Below are 22,244 nucleotides of genomic sequence, written 5' to 3'. Positions count from 1 at the left end.
GATAAAGGTGTGTTCCCTTATTTAGGTACAGTTGTAAACAGTAAGCTAATCCGTAGGTTAACAAGAACCCTTGAAGCAGTAGTAGATGAGACTGCCTCCGCTCTAGGTAACTTAACCGAAGAGCAATCCTTTATGAGAATTGTCGTTTTACAGAATCGTCTCGTCCTTGACGTCATACTGGCCGATAGGGGCGGGGCCTGTAGAGTTCTCGGATCTAGTTGCTGCATTTTCATTCCTAATAACGCGCCGTCTGTTTATTCAGCTATAACCAGACTTCATAAAATTGCCCATCTGTTACACCAAGATCCAGGCACCTGGACATGGTCCGGTTGGTTCTGGAATATAATTTCCGCCTGGGGATGGAAAGTCCTGTCCTTTCTAGGTATTGCAGTAGCGATCATATTCAGCTGCTGCCTCTGTATACAATGTGGCCCTGCGATTTGCGGCATTTGTGCTACCTCTTGTATTCCTAGTCCCAAGCCCCGTTCTAAATCCCGTTCCAAGACAATTCGAGACGAGCAAATGATACTATATGAAATGATAGATGGTATCATGAATATTGATGTTTCCTGATGGAAACGTAGTGACAAGGAGGGAATGTGGAAAAGTAAATTTTGCCATGTTCTGTGTCCCTACGCCTCATCCATCATATGTTATGTGTGCATGACCAATATGCATATGTTATTCCCCATGTCCGATTAATGACGCAATTATAGTTGTGTCCACCTCTAGTATGCCAGTTTCCAGTCCTCGTGAATACTACGAATATCAGGCCTATGTAAAGCTATGTTGCCACGTTCCCCAGTGTGCACGTTATTTCATTATAAAGTCCCCGTTTCCAGGCCTCAACAGGGCCCGGACACTAGATTCAGCTCCTGTCTCCTGAAGCCTCGTTGAGGAGCGATACAGCCCCCACCTGTATCCTCGACCTTTCACTTGCTTCCTGCCTCGCAGTGCCCGGTGCAGCCTGGCTCTGCCTCTGAGTCTGCCAAGAGTATGTTATGATTCCAGCTATCAGTTTAGTCCTCCTTCTCTGCATTCCTAAGCTACTGAACTGCATCAATAGTTTCCGTCATTGTCTAGCCTTCACGTCTCCATGTTAGAGAAATACTGTATTTACTGGTCATTTAATATTCTTCATCACGCACTACATGTAGAATAATGCATGGTCCAGTCTTAGAGTCAAGTTAGCTTTTCCCCTCATGACTTCTAGTTTATATCAACATGTTCCCTAAACATCAGATACTAGATAGGGTTTAGGTACATGTCGCTCCGACCCTCCAGACTTTAGTCTCTGCTCCTAGCACAGAGTTCATAGCCCCCAGCTTCTCCTCGTAATACGTCATTGCCAGTTTACGCGCACCACCAGGTTAGAGGTCCCGGCTCCTTAGGTAGCCCCCTCCAATGTTTCCGCCCCATTCATGACATATTCTGTTACGTCTGCACCACATGTCTATGTATACGCCCAGTTACACCTACTTTTACTGTTATCTTTCGCGACTGCTACGCGTCACACCTTCTGCTCCACCCACTGCTACGCCTACTGCAATGTAATGCTATGTGTTCGCGCTATGTATATATGCCCGTGTATTGTTATTAAAAGTTAGCGCGCTCATCCCAGACCCAGCCCCGGCAGCTGCCGGGCCACTCTAGCCCTGCCATTCTGTTCCTATGCAGGTTGTCCTGATCCTGTCCTTATGCTGTAATAAACCTGCAGAAACTCCTACTACCTCGAATCTTGACTCTTATTTATTGAGCTATCTGTTATGATATATGCCTAGTCAAAAATAGGGTATTATTTATTTATTTACCACACCCCCACCCCCCCGGTTTCTCGCCTGCTCGCCTCATCGGACACGATTGCCACACTAGCTCCACACCTCCTCCTCCCGACAATATGGCTATCTCTGCCCCTCTCCACCCCTACCAGCCTTCTATATAATTTCTGTTACTGTTTTATAGTTCATTAATGATCCAGTTCTAATTTCTTTTAGACCATGCCCATACCTCTTTGCATTTTCACGCTTTATATGGCCTTCGGGCGTCACAGCCAGGGTCTGGGCGCATTATCTATGTGTCGCGAACATTGACGGTACCTTTCGACAGGGTGGGCGAGCAAGGCGACCACGAGCTCCCAACACGCTTAGATACTGTGCAACCTGGTCACTCATTCATATAACACCCTGCTCACTTGAAGGGTGACCCACGTTGATGCCCTTCCAAATGCCGCGCGAAAGATATGGTGGCATCACCCGAAATTGAAACAGCTGATGAGTGCCAGCCCAAAATCACACATCTGACCTCATAGACTACATATGGGAAAACTGAGTAGACCATACACTTTTGTAACACTGAATGGTTATATGAAAGCACAATGTCGTGATATGTTAGCGTGCGCTGCCGAACCCCAGGGTTGTCGGCCTTACAGCTGTGTTTACTTACCATTTCCAATGCAATGCTTCATTCCTCACAGCTGGCCCGGCTGGGTTGTAAGCTACATGCTGTGTGCAATGTATGTTGGACAATAAAGGTCTATTTAAAAAAAAAAAAAAAAAAAAAATGCATGCTTACTGAATATTTAAGAAGAGATATAATCCCCATATGCCTACAAGTTTGCAACATCCCTGCTATATTCATCCAGAACAAAAAATTCAAACACGGATTTGCACTGCGTGCTCTGGCCATTGGATGGTCCTAGGGATTGATATTGCTTTAGAACATAGTCAAAACGAACTGGAAGAAATACAAGAGCTAAAAAAAAAGCAATACTGGAATTAGACACTTTGCAGACGCCAAAGCAGTTCTAGACAAACTTGAAAGAACAATTCTAGACTTTCAAAAATTTGAAAAACCTCAAAAAATCCACAAAAGTATCTGAGGACATAAAGAATTACAACAAAGAAAGAACATATCAATACGTACAGGACAACTTTTTTACGTCCACCCCACATTGCACGCAAAACAACTTTACTGGTGCCTCGGGAAGATTTAAGGACAGGCAGCCTGTTACTTTCTCAGATTCCTCAGCTGGATCAGACATCTCTGTCTCAGGAGCAGGGCCTAGTACCTCATCTCATGCACAGAATATTTTAGGGAGAGGCTAACAGTCCTTTGGGGAACGAGGCAGAGCAAAGAACAGGAACAATTTCCCACTAGGGGAACGAAAAACAAGACAAAAACGTTACCAATGGGAGTACCAGTACTAGATCTACCCGCCATGGACCAGTTGTCCACAACTAATGAAATGCCTATCTTTAACCCATCGAAATACATGTTGTCTTCAGTCGAGATTGCTCTACTGTGCAGAAGCCTCACATTTGTCATCACTGAGAAACCTAATTGGTTTACACTCCAGACAGAAATATTCCACTTTTTCAGAAAAATCTGACTTAAATCCTTTTTTCAAGATTAAGTGGTGCCTCCCAAAAAGGATGTTTTATGACTATGTCCAAAATCCACTTTCCATCCCCCCACTAGCTCCATGCCTCCTGAAGTCCTGACTTTTGAACGTTTGGTGCTAAAAGATCTAGAAAACCTGAAAAACAAATACAGTTTTACACCATATAACATTAGTCTGGAAAAAAAAAAGAGTCTTTGTGGCCTTAAGTTCTTGGACGATATAGTCATAAAACCTTGTGATACAGGAGGTGGAATAGTGATTCAAGACAAGACTAGCTATGAAAGAAATCTTTCCTCAGCTAGGCAATGTACTACACTATGAAGCCTTTGCCCAAAATCCTCTGCATGCGATAAAGAACCTGATTCAGACCATCACTAAAGAGGCAGAAAAAATAGGATTCATAAGTCATAACGAATATTTTTTCCTCAACAATAAGACCACATGCACCCCTGTTTTATACATTCTGCCCAAAATCCACAAAAACTTAGAGGCACCCCCAGGGCAAAACCATTTTTTCTGGGTGCAGTTACATTTTGGAACCACTAGGCATGTACATTGATTTCTTTATCCGGGACCTTATCCAGACTTCTGTGTCCTATGTAAAAGACACCACTCACTTTAAAAATCTGGTAGAACTGGAAAACGTTGACCCTGAATATGAACTCCTTGTCACATTGGATATAGAATCACTATACACATACATACCCCAAGATACGGGCATCAAGGTTATAAGACACCTTAACTCACGATCCTCTCCTCATCAAGTCCCTACTAACTTCATTATCTCCCTCCTACAATTGACTTTAACAGAAAACAATTTTTTATTTGATGACAAATTCTATAGACAATGCAAAGGCACTTCAATGGGAGGCGTGTTTGCTCCAAATTTTGCTAATCTGTTTGTCGATGACATTGAACAGACACACATCCTCCATGAGCAAACCCCTATTTGACGAAAATCCGTCTCTGGAGAAGATACATTGACGATGTTTTCATGATTTGGTCAGGAAACAACACAGAACTTCTCACATTCTGCGAATGGCTCAATACCTGCCAACCAGATTTGAAGTTCACAAACCAATTTAGCAACAAACAAATTGACTATCTGGATGTTACTGTGAAAATGCTTGAAGGTGAATTATACACTACATTGTTTCGTAAACCGACGGAACGTAATACTCTGCTCCAATACACAAGCTCGAACCCCAGAGCCCCAAGGGAGGGCCTTCCATACGGCCAGTTCTTGAGGATTTGCCGCAACTGTAAATTCAAAGAGGATTTCTTTTAAGAATAGGAAGTACTCTCCAAGAAACTCATTGACAGGGGCTATCCATGATGCCTCGTAAAACCCTCACTTAAGTGTGGCTGGTATTCCCATAGAAAGATCCTGTTGCAACCAAAACCAAGAACACCCACGTCCAGATCGCATTTGTAACTACTTTTTGTCCCATCAGTAACAAATTGACCAAAGCATCAAAAAACATTGGTCAGTTCTCACAACGGCTAATATCACTTGAAAAGCCCCCCTTTTGTCTGTCAGAGAGGTCGCAACATTAGAGACCATCTAGTGAGAGTATGGCAACATCAAACAAACGCTAAGTTTTTTCCTCCAATTGCAATTCATGTAATGTTATTTACTGTATTCGCGGTCCTTGTAATTTACTATACATAGGCCAAACCACACAGAAGATTAAGGCAAGAATATCCCATCACAAAAGCAGGATCCGCTGCACAGTCATCACAACCCCTCTAGTGGAACACTTCTTGGAAAAAGAACATTTCGAAAATGGCTTCACCTGGCAAGTAATCGACATTTTGCGTCCACAACCCAGAGGTGGCAACAACCAACTGATTCTGAATAGACTGGAACGTAAATGGATTTTCAATTGCCTATCTATCAGCTATGGAATGAATACACAGGAGGAGTGGAATGCAATTCTTTGTGTCTCCTTTTTTCTCAACTGTGTCCTAATTGTGTATAGACCAAAAATACAACAGACTCACTCCGAGTCTGCATATACTCCTGTATCAAATGTTTAGTGTTCCTTTTACCAATTATTCTTTTTTGTTTAATCATTGCAAATAATTTTGAATGCTTGTACCGTCTATACTTTGACAATTTAAAAATATGCTGATCTATGTCATTATCTCCATCGAGGGGCCCTGTCCTGTCACATTAGTTTAATTGACACCTTTCTACCTTTAATTACTCTCCTTTTTTCTATCTCAAGTCCCTTACTTGGATCACTGTGTGCTTGAGGTTTTCTCTTGCTACACACCTTCTGATCCCCTTGAGCGCTATTATAAACCTGCAGTGGTTTTCCTTTCACTAACTCGTGAAAAATGTGCATCGGTGCGCGCTTGCTCCGTGTAGCTCTTCGTTTAGCAGTCAAGTAGTTGCTTCCGCGCTGGTTTATTAATTGGCTAGGTTCCCTCCTCGCGGCACCGAAGCCCTTCTGAAGCTGACGGAGATCCTGCTAGTCTTGCGGTTACTGACTTTGCGGTAAGACTCCTCCTAGTAAGTCCTTGTCCTCTGTGATTCCTCTAACCCAGTATACCGTTTATCTTGACTACTACCTTGGTCTCCCTTTAGATTCATTTTACGTCACATCAACTATGTGGTGACTGATTACAACCTAGTTCTACAGGGGTTTGACTCCTCTCCTCCCCTAAAACAGGCTTCCAGGCCTTCAGAGGCCCTTGACCACTTACAAATGGTCCCTCGATAAGTTTGCAAGTAAGTGCAAATCTGCAGACTCTGCCTATTTTTTTTATTTTTTAATTTTATTTTTAAATTGCAAAGTACATACAAATGAAATTCACATCAAAGATCCAACGATGATCCCACTGCCTCCCCCCCCACCCTCCCACATCAGGATAAAAATACATTGTGAGATTGGAAAAAAGGGCGCAAGTGAGCAATAAGTAAAAAAATCAAGAAAGTGAAGAAGAAATACATGGAATAACAGTGAATGAATGTACATTCCTATATATAATGGTTACAGGGAAATAGACCCTGCTCAATCAGACAGGCGTTGAATGAGCAGAAGCAACAGTACACCGTCTACTCCGGCGGAGTAAGCCAATCAGTAAGTTTGTCCCACACCTCCAAGCCCTTCATCCGGCCCCTGCGTCCTTTTTTTGGAGTAGACTGCTTTTTCAAGGTGGTATGTTGCTACGTATCTAGCAAGCCATTGAGAAAATGAGGGCGGCTCTGGGTTTAACCAAGCTGTAGCAACACAGATTCTCCAAACGGCCATGGCTATGTAAATTAAGCCCTCCCTTTTCAAGTGTGGTGTTTCTGCTTGTGTTCCAAGCATAATAATGGTGGGGTTCAAGGTTAACGGCTGAGAGGAGACTTCTCTTAAAAACCCCTGTATTCGGTTCAGAGTGGGTGAGAGCTTTAAACAAGAAGCAAAGATATGCACAGAGTTGGCCCCAAATTCGGCACATATAGGACAGAGAGTGCCTTGCCCAGTCCCCCACTTTGCAATTTTGTTGGGAGTGATATACAAAAAGAAAATTGTTTTAAAATGGTGAGCTTGTAGTTTAGCCGAGATTAAAATGTTTTGTGACAGAATGAGTGAGTTAAAGAACACATTTCCAGGGGTATCAAGTTTAACATGCCATTTGTCTGCGAAAGTTTGTAGGTCATCCGGCGTCTGTCTATTTATAATAGCGTATAGGAGGCCAATTCGAGGAGTCAGTGGTTTCCGCAAAACATTAAGGAATTCCACCTCCGTGAATCCTGAGGCACCCCCAACCTTTCTGGAGAGAAAATCGTAGATAGACAGATATTTAAAAGCATCCTCTCTTTTGAGGCTGAATTTGGCTAGAAGGTCAGAAAAGGGGATAACTCCCTCGCTGGTAATTAGGTCACCTAGTTTTCTAATACCTGCCCTATACCAATCAGAGAAGTAGGCCTTTCCAAAGATATCGGGGAGATTAGTATTATTTAAAATGGGAGAGTAATGATTATAGCTGCCTATACCAAAATATCTACGGATGCTTCGGAAGACCTTAAATGAGCTAAGCAAAGTCTTGAATCTACCCCGTTTGAAATATCCAAAGGTAGTTTCTCGTAACAGACATCCCCAGGTCTTCTCCCCAACCAACAGTTGAAAGGGAGAGGGCAACACTGTGGAATAGGTATCGGGTAGTTCTTTGATTAGTTCAGAGCTATATTGCATGACAGCGGCCCAGTAATACAAGGTGATGTTAGGGAAGGCCCAACCTCCTCGGTCTTTTGGCAGGCATAGTTGTCTAAGTGCCCTCCTGGGTTGTGAATATGCCCAAATAAATTGTGTATATATCTGCTGAAATTTCATAAGGCTGGCTTTGTTAAATTCTAGAAGGATTGTGCGAAAAAGATATAAGAGTTTTGGGAAGTAGGTCATTTTTATGACATTACACCTGCCAACTAACGTGAGGTGCAGGTTGTTTATTTGCTTCAGTGCTTTTCTGGTTTGTGTGGCGAGCGGTAGTAAGTTGTTGGAAACAACTTCGTCCAAATTAGAGGATATAGAGACTCCTAAATATTTGGCTTTAGGAACTACCCTATGGTCAGCCCAGGAGATTTGACTATTTGTTATTATCTGGGTCGTGTTTCTGTTAAGAGCATACCCAGATATTTTTCCGAATTTATTTGCCTCACTTTCCAAATCCACTATGGCGCTTAGGGGATCAGGTGAAGTAATGGCCAAGTCATCCGCGTAAGCTAGGATTTTGGTGCTGCAGCCTTGGTAGTTAACCGGTAAGATGTTCTGGTTGTTCTCAATCTGCTTGATAAAGGCGTCCAGATACAGGGCAAAAAGCAGAGAGGAGCAAGGACACCCCTGCCTAGTGCCACGGGAGATCTCAAGTTGCCCGGTTAATTGCCCATTTATAGAGACACAAGCGGGGGGTTTTAAATAGAGCGTTTGTACAGCTTGTATCAGTTTTGACCCAAAACCCATCCTCTTCATGATCGCCCACAGGTATCTCCAGGAGACCCGGTCAAAGGCCTTTTTGGCGTCCAATAATATTAGAGATGGGGTCCCCTGCTATCTGTGCGGCGTCAAATAGAGTGATGGCTCTCCTAACGTGCTCTGTTGTGTCCTTTTTCGGGATAAACCCATGCTGCCACTCTAATACGAGGGATTCCACTACCGAGGAGATTCGGTTTGCCAGTATTTTAGAGAAAATCATGGAGTCAGAATTAATAAGTGTTATTGGCCTGTAGGAACTCGGGTCCAGCGGGGATTTATCTTTTTTAGGGAAGATTGCTATCCTGGCATTAGACCAGGAGGATGGAGGTGCAACCCCGCTGAAGATAGATGACACTAGCTCTGTTAAAATTTTTGGGAAATGAGGTGCAAAAACCTTATAAAATTCTACGGGGATGCAATCCAGCCCGGCAGCTTTCCCGTCAGGAAGGGAATTAAGGGATTCCTGTGTCTCTTCCCAGGTGGGGGTTAGGTTTAAAGCCTCACTGGAGTCAGTGGAGAGTGTTTGTAGATTGATCCCACTGAGATATCTAGTGATGTCATTTTAAAAAATGTCAGCCGGATCTTTATTCTCCTTGCTATATAGTTTAGCATAGTAGTCCTGAAAACCCTTTCGTATCAGATCAAAGTCTTTGGTCTCTTCACCTGATTGGAGTTTAATTGTGTGTATCTCATTACTCGAGACCTGCTGTCGGGTCCTGACTGCCAAGTAGTGCCCTATGCGATCACTACATTCATAATTTTCTTGCTGTGTGCTCGCCCATTTTGCAGCAGCTTTTTCAGAGAAGATTGCTCCTATTCTAGATCTATCCAGAATAACCTCTTCTTGGATACTCTCAGTGTTTAGCCCTGCTTGAATGGCTTGGGTTAACTTAATTTCGACCTCCTTAAGCTTCTCCTGAAGATTGTTTATCAAAAGCCTCTCCTTTTTGTTTCTGCCCGCTGAGAAACCAAGCGTCTCGCCCTGGATGCCTGCTTTAAGCATGTCCCAAACCACTGCCAGAGAGGCTGACCCCAAGTTTACGTCTAAGAAGTCCTGTATCCAACCCCGCATGTATGTTTGATATGCTAGATCCTGAAGTAAAGCTTTCTCAAAGCTCCAGGAGGGAGGCGTTCTCGGTTTTCCCAACCCCTTGATGTTAAGGATAAGAGGGTTGTGGTCAGACAAAAAACGCGGGGCAGTCTCAATAGTGCTGTTATTAATGAGAAAGGATGATATAAAAAAGTAGTCTAGCCTGACAAGGAGCAGAGAAAAAGGTGTAACAGGGGAGCGAAGGATTCAAGTAAGCCCATGCATCTTTCAAGACATGTGTCTCAGGCAAATTGGTCAGGGCCTGAAAAACTAGTGGTTTTCTGCCATTATACCTCCAGCTATTATCGGTTGCCCAGTTACTGGGAAGATGTAAATTGAGGTCGCCACATAAAATTATGAGAGTGGGCCAGTGGGCTAGTTCCCCTGATACGAGGTTGATAACGCCAGGATCATCCGTATTGCTGCCATAGATTGAGTATAATGTAAAGGGAAGGCTGCCAGGAAGAAGGCATTCGGTTATAGCCCATCTACCTAGAGGATCCGCTTTTACCCGAGGAGTGTTAAGAGTGAGTCTTTTCTCTGCAAATATGGCCACCCCTCTGGTTTTAGAACTTTGGGTAGTTGCCCCCTGAACTTTGAACCCTAAGGAGTCCAGCAGTTGTTTCTGTGAGCCCTCCATGTGTGTCTCCTGTAAGCAAAAAATTTCTCCCCTCAGAGATCTAAGACCCTGAGACACACTTTGCCGTTTGGAGCGATCATTAAGTCCACAAATATTCACACAAACAATTCTTAAAGTGTCTGAGTTAGCCATTTAAAAAGGATTTATAGCAACCTTCGGTGCCAAAAAGGGAAAAAAAGGGAGTACATTCTGTTTAACATGTATAAATACTGACTTAAAGGATATATTACAACAAATTCCTGAGCCCATTTTTCCAATAAATAAAGAAGATTGTGCCGCCCCCTCTCCCACCCTGCCACCCCCTTTTTTGAGAAATCAGGTAAACCCTGAATGATGGCAATCTACATGAGCCCCAGCCGTCAGCCACGCCGGAATGAGAGAAGAAAAAAAAAACAAAGGCCCAGTTTAGATTTCTTGCTCTAAAATAGCCAGTAGTCAAGACATCCCCCGCAAATTACTATATGTAAGCTAATATTGTGACAAGAAGAGGAAGAGGAGTGAGAGAGAGAAGGAAAAAAAAGGAGGTAGAAGAGCATAGCGGCCTTGGAAAGAGCGGGAATTGTCAATTATAACTTAGTTCATCTGCTGCTGCTTTTGGACTTCCATTCGGCCAGATATTCCCCGGCTTTTATTTCGGAGAGGAAAGTTTTTGTGGTTCCATTATGGATGACTTTGAGCCTGGCGGGATTCATGAGATACTCGTCCGCCCCTTGCTGTTGAAAAGGTAAGATTAATTGTCTTAGGCGCCATCTGCGCTCCACTGTCTGGTGACAGAAGTCTGGCTTAGCGAAGAAAGTTATTCCATTGGCACCTTTTTAGGTTTCGACCTGGCGAAAAGCTGCGCCGCGCAGCTTTTCGGCGCAGGTCGAAATCTTTTGAGTTACACTGTACACTTTAGTTCAGCCTCTCTCTTCCATTGGCTAGCTCCATAAATGGAGGCTAGCCATTGGAAGAGAGAACTGTCCGTCATTTCCCGAGGCGATTGGTGGGCGTTCCCGACGATTCACACCCTCTCCACCCTTTTCGCATCGTCATCGCGGCCGTGGGCGGGGCTTATTTTTTTGGGGGGGTCCAGGTTTGTTTTGGCCATTCGGCGGCCGACCGCAAATGGAGGAAGCCTTCCCGACCACCCTCCCGCTGTCCGTTCCCGCCTCCCCTGTCCGTGTGCTTCATGTTTTTCTGCCTTCCCGACCCCCCTCCCGCTGTCCGTTCCCGCCCCCCTGTCCGTGTGCTTCATGTTTTTCTGCCTTCCCGACCCCCCTCCCGCTGTCCGTTCCCGCCCCCCCTGTCCGTGTGCTTCATGTTTTTCTGCCTTCCCGACCCCCCTCCCGCTGTCCGTTCCCGCCCCCCCTGTCCGTGTGCTTCATGTTTTTCTGCCTTCCCGACCCCCCTCCCGCTGTCCGTTCCCGCCCCCCCCCTGTCCGTGTGCTTCATGTTTTTCTGCCTTCCCGACCCCCCTCCCGCTGTCCGTTCCCGCAGTCCAGGTGAGTGCCCGTTCCCGCCCCCCACCTCTGAAGCATGCGGCAGAGCCGTGTGGGGCTGCCCCCAAGTGTGTGTTGAAGGCTGCTTGAAAGCATCCGTCTTTCATGTCTGAAGTTAACAGCTAAGAAAAATGCAGGAGCGCCGTAAGGCCAAGCCCCCAAGTGTTTGCAGACATGTGCCATTTGTATGCCTTTATACCATAACATGTACATAACATGTACGACATGCAGAATTTTAAATACCTAAAATGATTGCAGTGTTTATTACTGTAGCGCCGAAATTGTAATTACAAGCGAATCTAAGGGACCTCGTCCAAGAACGTCACCCCGAACTGTGATTCTAAACGCATTTTAAAACCACTGGAAGCCCTGACCTACATCTACAGCTAATTCTAGCCCTAGCGCTGGCCCTGAGCCCACTACTAACACCAGGACCGCCCATCGCAGCGCACAGCAAAACAGTATCACCGTCACTCTAAGAATTGTACAGATTTGTTAAAAGTTCATTAAAGTAAGAAAAATATTGTATTGTAATGGCATTTATATAGCGCTTACTACCCCTGACGAGGCGGCGAAGCGATTTTTCTGCGGGTAGCCCGCTACTCCGATAACCATAGAGGATTAGTGTTGAATTAGTAAATAACGTTTTTAAGATTCAACGTTGTAGTTTCAGAAGTTTTAAAGTCTATTAAATAAATATTTTACATTCGTTTTCAAGATTAAATATTTCAACATTGAAGTATTTTAATCTTACATTCTGGATTTCTGTTTTTATGTGTTTTATTGGATTCATAGCTGCGGCAAGCCATCGAAGAATGTCTTTGCCCCGTGTGCATTTCTTTTCCCGTGTGCATTCATTGCTTGGCCCCTCTCCTGAGGCTGGCAGCTGACTGGTGCTACGTTAAAGGCTGTTTTGGGGAAATGGGCAGCAGGTCAGAGACACCACATCTTTCAGGAGAATTCAACATCTTACGGGTATCTTATCAATGTGATATGACCAGGCCAATACATTTTATAGAACGTTAGGAAAGAGAAGCAGGGAGCCATTGACTTCAGAGAGGAAGGGGTGTGGGTTCACGAGCCGACAAAGCCTCTCATTACTGAAGGGAAAGATCACAATAACTTTCAAGCGCCCTTATTAACCGTCCAAGCCTAGCATCCTTGGAGTACATAGACCTGTATAGTTTTATTTACTTTTGTCGTTTGTTTTTTTAATTTTAAAAGCACGCTCCACCACAAAGTACCAAGTGCCCTGTCCATTTGTACACCAAAATACATGGTATTGCATAGAACAAAAATATTATAGCATCAATAACTGTCAAATCGTTCCCTTGCTGTACATCATCCTAGAGCGGAGTATAAATGAGAATAGGTAGTACATGAATGTGCACGGTGAGCCAGTAAGAGGCGGGGAGAAGGGGAAGAAAGAGGATGAGTGGAGTGAAGAGCTGCTGGAAGGCAGAAGTAACTCCGCCATTTGTCTAGTGATCTTTAACGAGTAGGATTGGTTTCTCAGTCACCCAACAGATAACCTTGTACATCTCATCCCCAAGGGCACACTTTATAGGAGCACTCATGGATACCTCTTGATTCTGATATGTCTCCCCATCAAGAGAATTCTAGTATTGATTCAGATGATTCCGCTTCTGCCAAACCTGCAGTGACACCAGCAGAGGTGGTTCAAAACTCCTTTGAGCCTCGTGGCATCCTGCTTGATGTGGTTCAATTCGAAAGGCGGGGAATAGGAAGCCTTCAGGGATTTCTGTCCCTTCATTGGGTCCACCTGATGGAACCCATCAAACACAATTTCACTTGCCAATTGATGCAGCGGTGGTGTCTAGAAACCTTTGCTTTAAAATGTTCCCCTTTTCTGGGAGAGAGGGGGGTAGATTGATCTCACTCTGCTATAAACCGCGAGTCTGGTTTTGAGTCTGGGGTGGGGTCGAATAAAGGGGGGACACACGCTCTGCCCGAAGAGTCAGCGTGGACGGAAGCGCGCGCCTCGTTTCCTTCTAATCTTTGGGAAGTGCTGAGAGAAGAGCACGAGGCGCTATAAAGTGCTTGGGGCGCCGAGACAGCCCCGAGGCGCCCAGCACCGGGAGACGGGATCGGCTGGAGAGGCTGCCCGGGGGTCCAGGGGGGCTTTTCCAAGCTGGGGGTAAGTGGGAACGGATGGGGCGAGCCACCCCCCGGCCTCGTGCCTTCTAGCGCTTGCACGGATCCATCCAGGCGCTGTCTGAGGAGCTTTATTCGGAAATCTCCGTGACATGTGAAGCCGTGTCACATACATGTGCCTCACAGGGGGGTGTTCCAGCGCTGATGAGACCCCGGACAGGCACGCGGGGTTGGCTTGGTTCTAGCTCCCTGAGTGCGCACGTTTATAGCGCTTTATCACTAGAGTCTTGCATGTACAGACTCAGGCGCTGCCCGTGTTCGGCCTCTTTCCACAGCTTTCTTTTTTTCTGGTGTAGACTGCCTTTATCACTTTCGGTTTTGGGGTGTCTCCACTCTTGTCCTTGTTAAAGGCGACTGCGATCTTTGTCTCTTCAAAACCTAGTTGTTAGCGAGCGCGTTTCCTCGATGATTGACTTGCAGGTATGGTACGCGTAGCCCTTGTGTACAGTCTGGATCTCTGTCTCCCACAGCGTACTAGCAACTAGCCACCTGAAACGTCAAACAACGAGTTCCATTCTGCCATCTATTTCCAGCACCAGAAAACTATACCTTAGCAGATTGGAAAATCTCTCGAACCTCTGGAAGAAGTTTGCTCATCCAGCAGTAATGTTTTATTTCTATAGTGATCAAAAGCCTTGAAGAAGCCACTAAGTATTTCCGGGTTGTCAGGTAAGAGACTACCGTTTTTGGTATGGATGTCTGGTAGTGTGGGTTTATAGTATGGTCTATGTGGGAAGTGTTGGGATGTTGTGAAAGATGTTCAGAGATACAAACGTGGCTGTGCTTAGTCAGGGATTGAAGCAATACCAAAAGCTCAAACTTTAACAAAGTCTAAACCATTGCATTGTAAATGCTTGTTTAGAATTGAAGCGGGCTTTGTCGTAGATCATTTCCCTAAGAAGAAAATTTCCGAAGTATACCAAGAAAACTCTTTGGTGCCCTCCAGGATTGTGTTGTCGCTTTAGATGAAAGGGGAAGCGATGGGCCCTCTGCACTTCATGGTCCCAGATTTTAGCTGTGAGGAAAGAAGATTGGCACAGGCAGAACCATTTTTAACTCGTCTAGGTGAGATAGCATTTTGATTTGCCAACTGTAATTTTGTATACTATGAAATGTTATTACTGTATGTCTGATGGCTGCCTTATGGAAAAGCTTAAGTGACGTGAAGAAAGCCTCAGTACATTATGGTGATCAGCCAATGATAACAACTATAAACCTGATTGGGTCCCTAGGCAAAACTATTTCCAATGCCAAAGATCTGACCTGTTTATTAAGAAAAGTTAGGACAAAGGTAGCAGGCCTGACATCTTGATTGTGAAAAGAATATGCTAACATCAATAGGCATTTATGGTTTGTTTGTTACTTCTCTGTATTAAAGACAGAAGGAGGTGTTTTGTTATATGAAATGTTGCAGATTACCTTTGTATGGAGGGATTTTAGTGTTAGTTACCATCCCTGACAAACTCGGGGTAAAGAAGATTTAAACTGTAATAATTATTGCTAGAATCTCTTCTTAACTGGCTGCTGTGATCTGGTAATAAGGCAATAAAGTAATAATTCAACATGTATATGTATGTGTGTATTATATATACATACATGCGTGTATATATGATGTCTGGGTCAGCTCTGTTCTGACACTGGGGTGTCTGGACGTCTTTACACTCTGCTCCCATCATTCATACTGCATAAAGTTATGGTTCCGTCCACATCAGTCCTTGGCTCTCTTATGCGTTCATATACCTGAAAATTAGTGTGCTTCAGTTTCAACGCTGGCCAGTAATGTAGTATGGAATTTTCTCCTATTATAGTCCCCCTTTCATTTTTTTGCATTGCCTCTGTTTATTTTAATGATTTTTAAGAGGATACCTCTGCTCTTCAGGGAGTGCTAACAGGTCACTACTTTTCGCTAATTTCCCACGAGATCACGTCAACTAAATCAGAAGATCATTATGGAATGCTGTTGCCATAGTGTACCATTGTTTTACCATTCCAAGATGGCCAACATGTTTGGAGGAAATGTGGCGGCCATGATGGAATGTTAAAACAAAGATAGACTATTTACAATACCTCTGCAAGACAGGGACCCACTGCTATATTTAGTTTTGTTATTGAAAGCATATGCTTGCTGTGTTTAGACAGCAGCACGTTTTCTTTTTTCTACTTGGTTTCTTTTAATTTAGCTTGCAAGCATTGTGGAGTTTGTCTTATTGCGGTTGTGTCAGAGGGAGACTGCAAGAATGAGTCAGTGGATGAATGAACAGATGCATGAGTGCAAAGACGAGTGGCATAGTACATGTAAGATGACTTAGCTGAGTGCCCAAACCAATCAAAGACAATAAAGGCACTATCATTCAGAAGGCACATTCATTAGAATTGCCAATGCTGGTTAGTATATGTTGTAACAACCTAATACAGAGTTTTATTTGTTACAAATTGGTGTATATTTACAGTAGAATAAATGGTTGCAGTGAATAAGGGTGCATTCTTACAGCATTGAACTACTTCTGTGCCACGTGTTATATGTAATACAATTGTGCACATATTGCAGCATCCATCAAGAGTTGCAATACTTGATGTTGTGCAGCAATTCATAGTTTGCAAATGCAGAGTGCTATGATTGCTTTCGGTAGACGGTGTCATAGCACTATCGAATATTGGAACTAACAGGCGCATGCACTGTACTGAGTTGTTGATTTTTCAGGCATAAACAGATCCACGTTTTATAACAATAGAGCAACATTTTGAGGCATATATAATACTTTAAAGAAAAGTAGCATTATGCACTAATATAGAAAACATCATGTGCAAATGGTTGTGTGGTTTTATCATGCACAGTATACACTGTTGGTTACTTTGTGCCAGTTGTGTCCATGTATTTACAGGAGCATGTGTTTGTAGGCGTTGTGTGATAGCTCACATTTCTTGTTTTACACTTATCTTTTGTTGTCATTTTGGAACAGACAAAAATGCTGCATTGCTGTGCAGTTGTATATATTTTTATAACAGCGCATAGTTAAACTATACATCGCGCTTTAGTACACTATATAAAGGTGCATGTTTTGCAGCACAATTCGCGTGAATGGATGTTGTGCTGTGAGTTAACTGTGCAAGCGATAAGCGGTAACCGAGCGTTCCGAATTCGCAACAACATATTTAACTGTTTATTTTAGCAGCGTTGTACATGGTAGCCTTTTTGCAGCAGTGCGTTTTGCATAAAGCCGGAAAGTAAATATAGCAGTAAGACGTTTTGCAGCAGTCCACAGTGACGCATGATTTGCAACGGAATACAACGTACATGTTTTGTAGTACTGTACATTGGAGAAGACATTTTTGCAGCGGTGGGAGTGATTTGCAACAGTGCACAATGGGTGTTGTCGGCAGCAGTGTCAGCGAGCGGCGGGCGCTTCGTGGTTATAGTAAATTGTTTCCCTTTCATGCAGCAGTGCTTGTTGCCTCCGCTGCCAGGCTTTGCCCGTGCTGTGCATCCACTGCCATGCAAGGGCAATGTGCGTTGGATGTACACCAGAGCGCGAGGACACGGAAGCGCCGTGCCGTGGCCGGCGGTTGGTGGGGATGGAGGGCAGGGGCGCGCGCGAGACGCGGCTGCTGCTTACCCGAGGCTGGGCGCGGCCCTGTTGCTCTCCAGCGGCGGCGCCAGGTCCAGCTCCCACAGGCTCGCTCTACCCACAACGTCTCGCGCTGCTTTCAGCCCTGGCAACAAGCTCACGTGACCCACCCCAATTTAGCATTCACGGCTAGCTGCTGGCAGCGGCTTCCTGACCCGAGGGTCTCGGTGCAGATGCAGACCACCAGAGGAAGACAGCGAGTGGCGGAGCGCTTCATCAACCTTTAAACTGCACGTCTAGAGGTGCAGACGATTGGCTCCGTCCTGGCTCGGCTCTCCCTGTTCATTTGTTGGCTCGCCCACCTCTGATATCAACACAGCATCCCCTACGTCCCTGTCATTTCTCGCCGGTAGCGGTGGAGAGCATGTCACTTCAACCTGCGCTAGTGACGCTCATTTGCAATGCAGGACCAGAAAAAATATGCACCGACTTTCTTACAAAGTTTTCAAAAATCTACAGTTCCTTCTAATTATTTCTTCTGTCAAAAAGATTTCCATGGGCATATTAAGTTCGCCAGGTATTTTAACGTCACGTGGCTTAACGCATTTACCCATGTGCAAGTCACTTCTCCATTGGCATAGAATGTCGTCATCTCGTCCATTTGCATAATCTACAATCTCACCCTTCTATGTAGACTGCAAGACGCACGCTTCACCTTATTTTCAGAAAACTACTCGAGATCTGGCTCTTCCCCACATAAGCACCATACGGAAATAGAAATTTACAGCATATCCCAGCATTTGTTTTCACTATAGATATGCACCTATGTTTGTGTATTACTTTATAAAACAATGATGTTGTTAAGAGAAGAAAAAAATAATAATCATCAATAAATAAAAATCATCTTTGGTCTACATGTACATACTTCCATTGTACATCTATGTACCTTCCATGTACTTGGATCTGTGTGTCTGTTACTTTTCTCCTGAAAAAGCATATCCAATGCACTACCCTATTTCTCATCCTGTGCCTCTATCAATATATTTAATCTAAATATACTTACTTCCTTTATGTATCTATATACTTTCAATGTACTTATGGATCTATATATTTATCACTTTCTTCTAATTTAGCATTTCCAATGCACTAGCGTATTTCTCAGCCTATACTTCGCTCAATATATCTTCTAGCCCAACCTTCTGACTCATCTCAAACTTCTTTCTACTACTCCTTCTAATGCACTACCCTATCTCTCATCCTATAGATCTATCAATATATCCTCTACATCCACTCTCTAATTTATCCCAAACCCCATACCACTACTATGATCACCAAAATAACCTTTTCTAGACTCTCCTGCTCTACCCCTCCTTGCATCATCTGACACCTCTTTTTACTACACCGATCCCCTAAAACACACATTTCTAAACTCTCCCCTCTGACTCCTTCCCTTCAAAACTCCTTTTTACTCATCCAAAAGCCTCTTCCCACTGCTAAGACTTAGCCCCTTCCATGCTCATGACGAGCTCAGCTCGTCATGCAGTACAGTGCTCCTGTGCTCATGACGAGCTGAGCTCGTCATGACCACACCAGCACAGCAGGGGAATCGCTCTAGCACCGATGCGGTTAAAAAAAAAAAATCCAGCACTCTTTTATCCCTCCACTATCCTTTTTCAATCAAAATTAATAGACTAACATGTTCACTTCTCAAATTCCATATTCCATATTCAACTATACTAATATACTGCCCAAATAACTGAATAACATATCTACTACTCAAATTACTTCATTATACTATACTAATTTTCAACACTAATCCTTTATGGGTTCCGGAGTGGTGTGCTACTCGCCAGAAAAGCGCTTCAACACCCAAAAGGGGTAACAAGTGCTATATGAATGCAAATCTTTCTTCCCCTTTTATCCATCCGCTATCCTTCTCACTCCAAGTAACAGACTAATATCCACCACTGAAATGACCTCATATTTCACCATATTAATTCACCACTAATCCTTTATAGGCTCCCTGAATAGCATGCGTCAACAAGCGAGCGGCTATCCGCCGAAAAAGCGCTTCGACGCCTCGTCAGGGGTAGTAAGCGCTATATAAATGCAATTACAATACAATACAATCCTAAAGCAAATTACGTTCCCAAATCAATGCACGTCACCTAAATCCCGAGCACAGCAAGTCATCTTATCTGCGAGGCTCACTTTACCACGTGCCCCCTTTCAAACACAGACTGAGTCAATGTTTCAGAACAGGCTGAAGCTTACTCAGGAGGACTCTGCCACCGACCTCTCCAGTTGTATTCATTCTCCAACCACTAGACAACCTCGCCACCTTTACTATATGATACATTGCATATGGCCAAGCCCGTTCTAGGGCTTGCCTTACTGCAGGGTCGTAGCCAAGAATATACTTTTTAGTGGGCTCCGCCCCCCAGCCAGTAACAACAAGTGATGGGGCTGGCGATAGATTGCGTCTCAGAAACATTTTGAAGAATACTGCCCATTTGAAGATACTTGAAAGCTCGCATTGTATTTTTTGTATTGTTGGCTGTGATATTATATCCCATTGAGGATTTTGAAGGAAATCTGTAACAAATAGTGCACACAATTTGAAAATTAATATAATTTAAAAACAAGTTTACAGTAGTTCTCGATATGGAAGACCTGAGGAAATTATGTCCTGCTGAACACACATTACAGTAGGGCAGCAACGCTGGTCGAACCTGGAAAAAATGAAATGGTACAGTTTACTAAGAATTTGGGAGCTTATATCCATGCGGTTTTGTGGAAGGCTTTGGAAAATGGTGCTTCTCAAGTTACTCTGAGACCAGTAACAGTCAACAAGAGAATTGAATACATCATCTTTTACTTTACCTTACGATTCTTACAACATCGTGTGAGGGTGACTCCTTGACACGTTACAGCTACAAATGTTTATTTTTGGGGACTAGATCACTCGTTTTCTGATTTTATTTCAACTACACATCATGTAAGCAAAGCAATAAAATACATTAGCGAAGGGGTATGCGTGAGACAACGAGTCCAACTTAGATTCAGAAATAAGGTTGCTGAGAAAAATAGAGAAAACTGAATTATGCCAAGTCATACATTTTCCTTCAGAGCGATATTCTGTCATGGTTTGACAAAAAGATTAGGCAAACATTCTTAATACTGCATTTTGAGTTCCTGGATTTTTAACTCGGTGGAGAGCAGGGTAAGAACTCAAAACCAATTAATAAACCAGTGCTTGTTATGTGAATACAGCTTCAACGAGGAAAAAACTGGCTTACCCCTGGTAGGTATGGCATCAAGAAGCAAGCTTTTCCTCAGAGAAATCCTTGTAAACGTATCAAGCAACACCAAAACAAGATTACATTTAAGATATCAATTGGAAAATTTCCAAACCAGTTTAGTACAAAAAAGACCAATTTAATGATTAAAACAAAATGAAACATCACATTTTGGATAAGAAGGCTCAGAGACATTATATTTTTTATAACTATTTTTATTGGTAAGTATTCAAGGAGCTATACATACAAGATGCAGTTATATTATGCTACTATTTTCTTCGGTTATACATTTGTTCGGTATCTGCAATACAATGTTGTTACTACAACGATGTCGTGTGTTCATACGCATTGCCTTATACAGTACCCTCCCTATAAACCTCTGTAGACCTGCCATGCCCCCCATATCTTTTACCATTTCTTGGGGCACCCTCTACTTTTGTATACTGTGCGTTATGCTTGCCAGCACCATTGTAGATAATGTTGCCACTCATCTACTGTTGTAGTGGCACTTGCCCCCCCATTTCCTTGCTATATTCCGTTTTCGCAACCACGGCTGTGAATGCCAACCACTGTCTTACGTGTCTCGGACAGTCCTCTTCCCCTCCTGTCAGTAATAGGAACCATATTGGCTCCATTGGTACCTCTACGCCCATGACAACTGCCATCACCTCGGCTACTTTCTGCCAGTATGTCTGTAGGGGTGTGCATTCCCAAAGTAAATGATAAAGGTCCCTTGTGCCCCGCACCCTCTCTGGCATTGTGTATTTTCACTGCACCCTATTCAGTGCAGCACTGATCTAGGATAATACACTCTGTGTAGAACTTTTAATTGTATCAATCGGAACCTTGTCCGTATTGCCGTCTCTCTCGGGCCTTGTAGTACCTCTGTCCATTCCTCTTCCTCTAGGGGCCAACATCTCGTTCCCATGTACTCCTCAGTGTGCCTAGGGTGTCTGGGACATTATTAATTATCTTCTTATACTGCAGTGAAATGGTTTTCTGCTGTAGATGTTCCATCAATATCCTGTCTTCTAAAGGAGGGGCTTCCTCCAGAGTCTCCCCCTCCCTGATGTATTCCTGCAGTGCATATCCTAAGTGGGTGTATCTTAGGCATTCCCCATTTCGTATTCTGTTTGCAGTGTCTTGAATGTTATGTATGCCTGTCCATGCCGCACATTCCCCAGGGTCTCCAAGCCCAGCAGCTCCCACTTGGTGTAGCCCCCCAGTTTGTGTACCCCCTTCAGGCGATCACCCTCCCAGAGGGGTGTCATCCCAGTAAGCTTACCTTCCCAGCCCAAATATTTTGTCACTGCATGCCATGCTTTTATCACTGTTCTTGTGTGTGCTGGTAGATTCCCCCTTGCTCGTCTGGTGTATAATATTGCCTGTTGTCCTTTCCTATCCATGGCCAATCTATCCACCCTATATGCTGATTTGTCCCTTTCTCCTAAATATCTATCCGTTTATTGCAACCAAGTGGGCCGCACAGTAGTAACCCCGTATGTCGGGCACTGCTAGCCCACCTTCATAAATCCCTCTCTAGAGTTTGCCCAGTGCTATCCACAGTGCAGATCCGCACCACAATGAAGCTCTCAGTGTCCAAATTTACCCTTTGAAAGAAGGAGG

The 22,244-nt window shown here is 43.9% G+C and overlaps 1 protein-coding gene across 2 annotated transcripts in view; it reads right to left on the bottom strand.

The window, feature by feature from the left end:
* ZBTB25 (zinc finger and BTB domain containing 25) overlaps positions 1-17,460 on the bottom strand; it is a 65,292-nt gene extending 47,832 nt beyond the window's left edge. For both annotated transcript variants that reach the window (XM_078660310.1, XM_078660311.1), the window contains exon 1: positions 17,368-17,460. The gene's annotated coding sequence lies outside the window, so the exon portion shown is untranslated. The remainder of the gene's footprint in view (positions 1-17,367) is intronic.
* Between the last annotated feature and the right edge of the window lie 4,784 nt (positions 17,461-22,244).

Source organism: Lissotriton helveticus, chromosome 9 (assembly GCF_964261635.1).
Source record: "Lissotriton helveticus chromosome 9, aLisHel1.1, whole genome shotgun sequence".
Lineage (NCBI taxonomy): Eukaryota > Metazoa > Chordata > Amphibia > Caudata > Salamandridae > Lissotriton > Lissotriton helveticus.
Note: the sequence above shows the minus strand (reverse complement) of the source record. Positions and strands in the feature narration are given on the sequence as shown.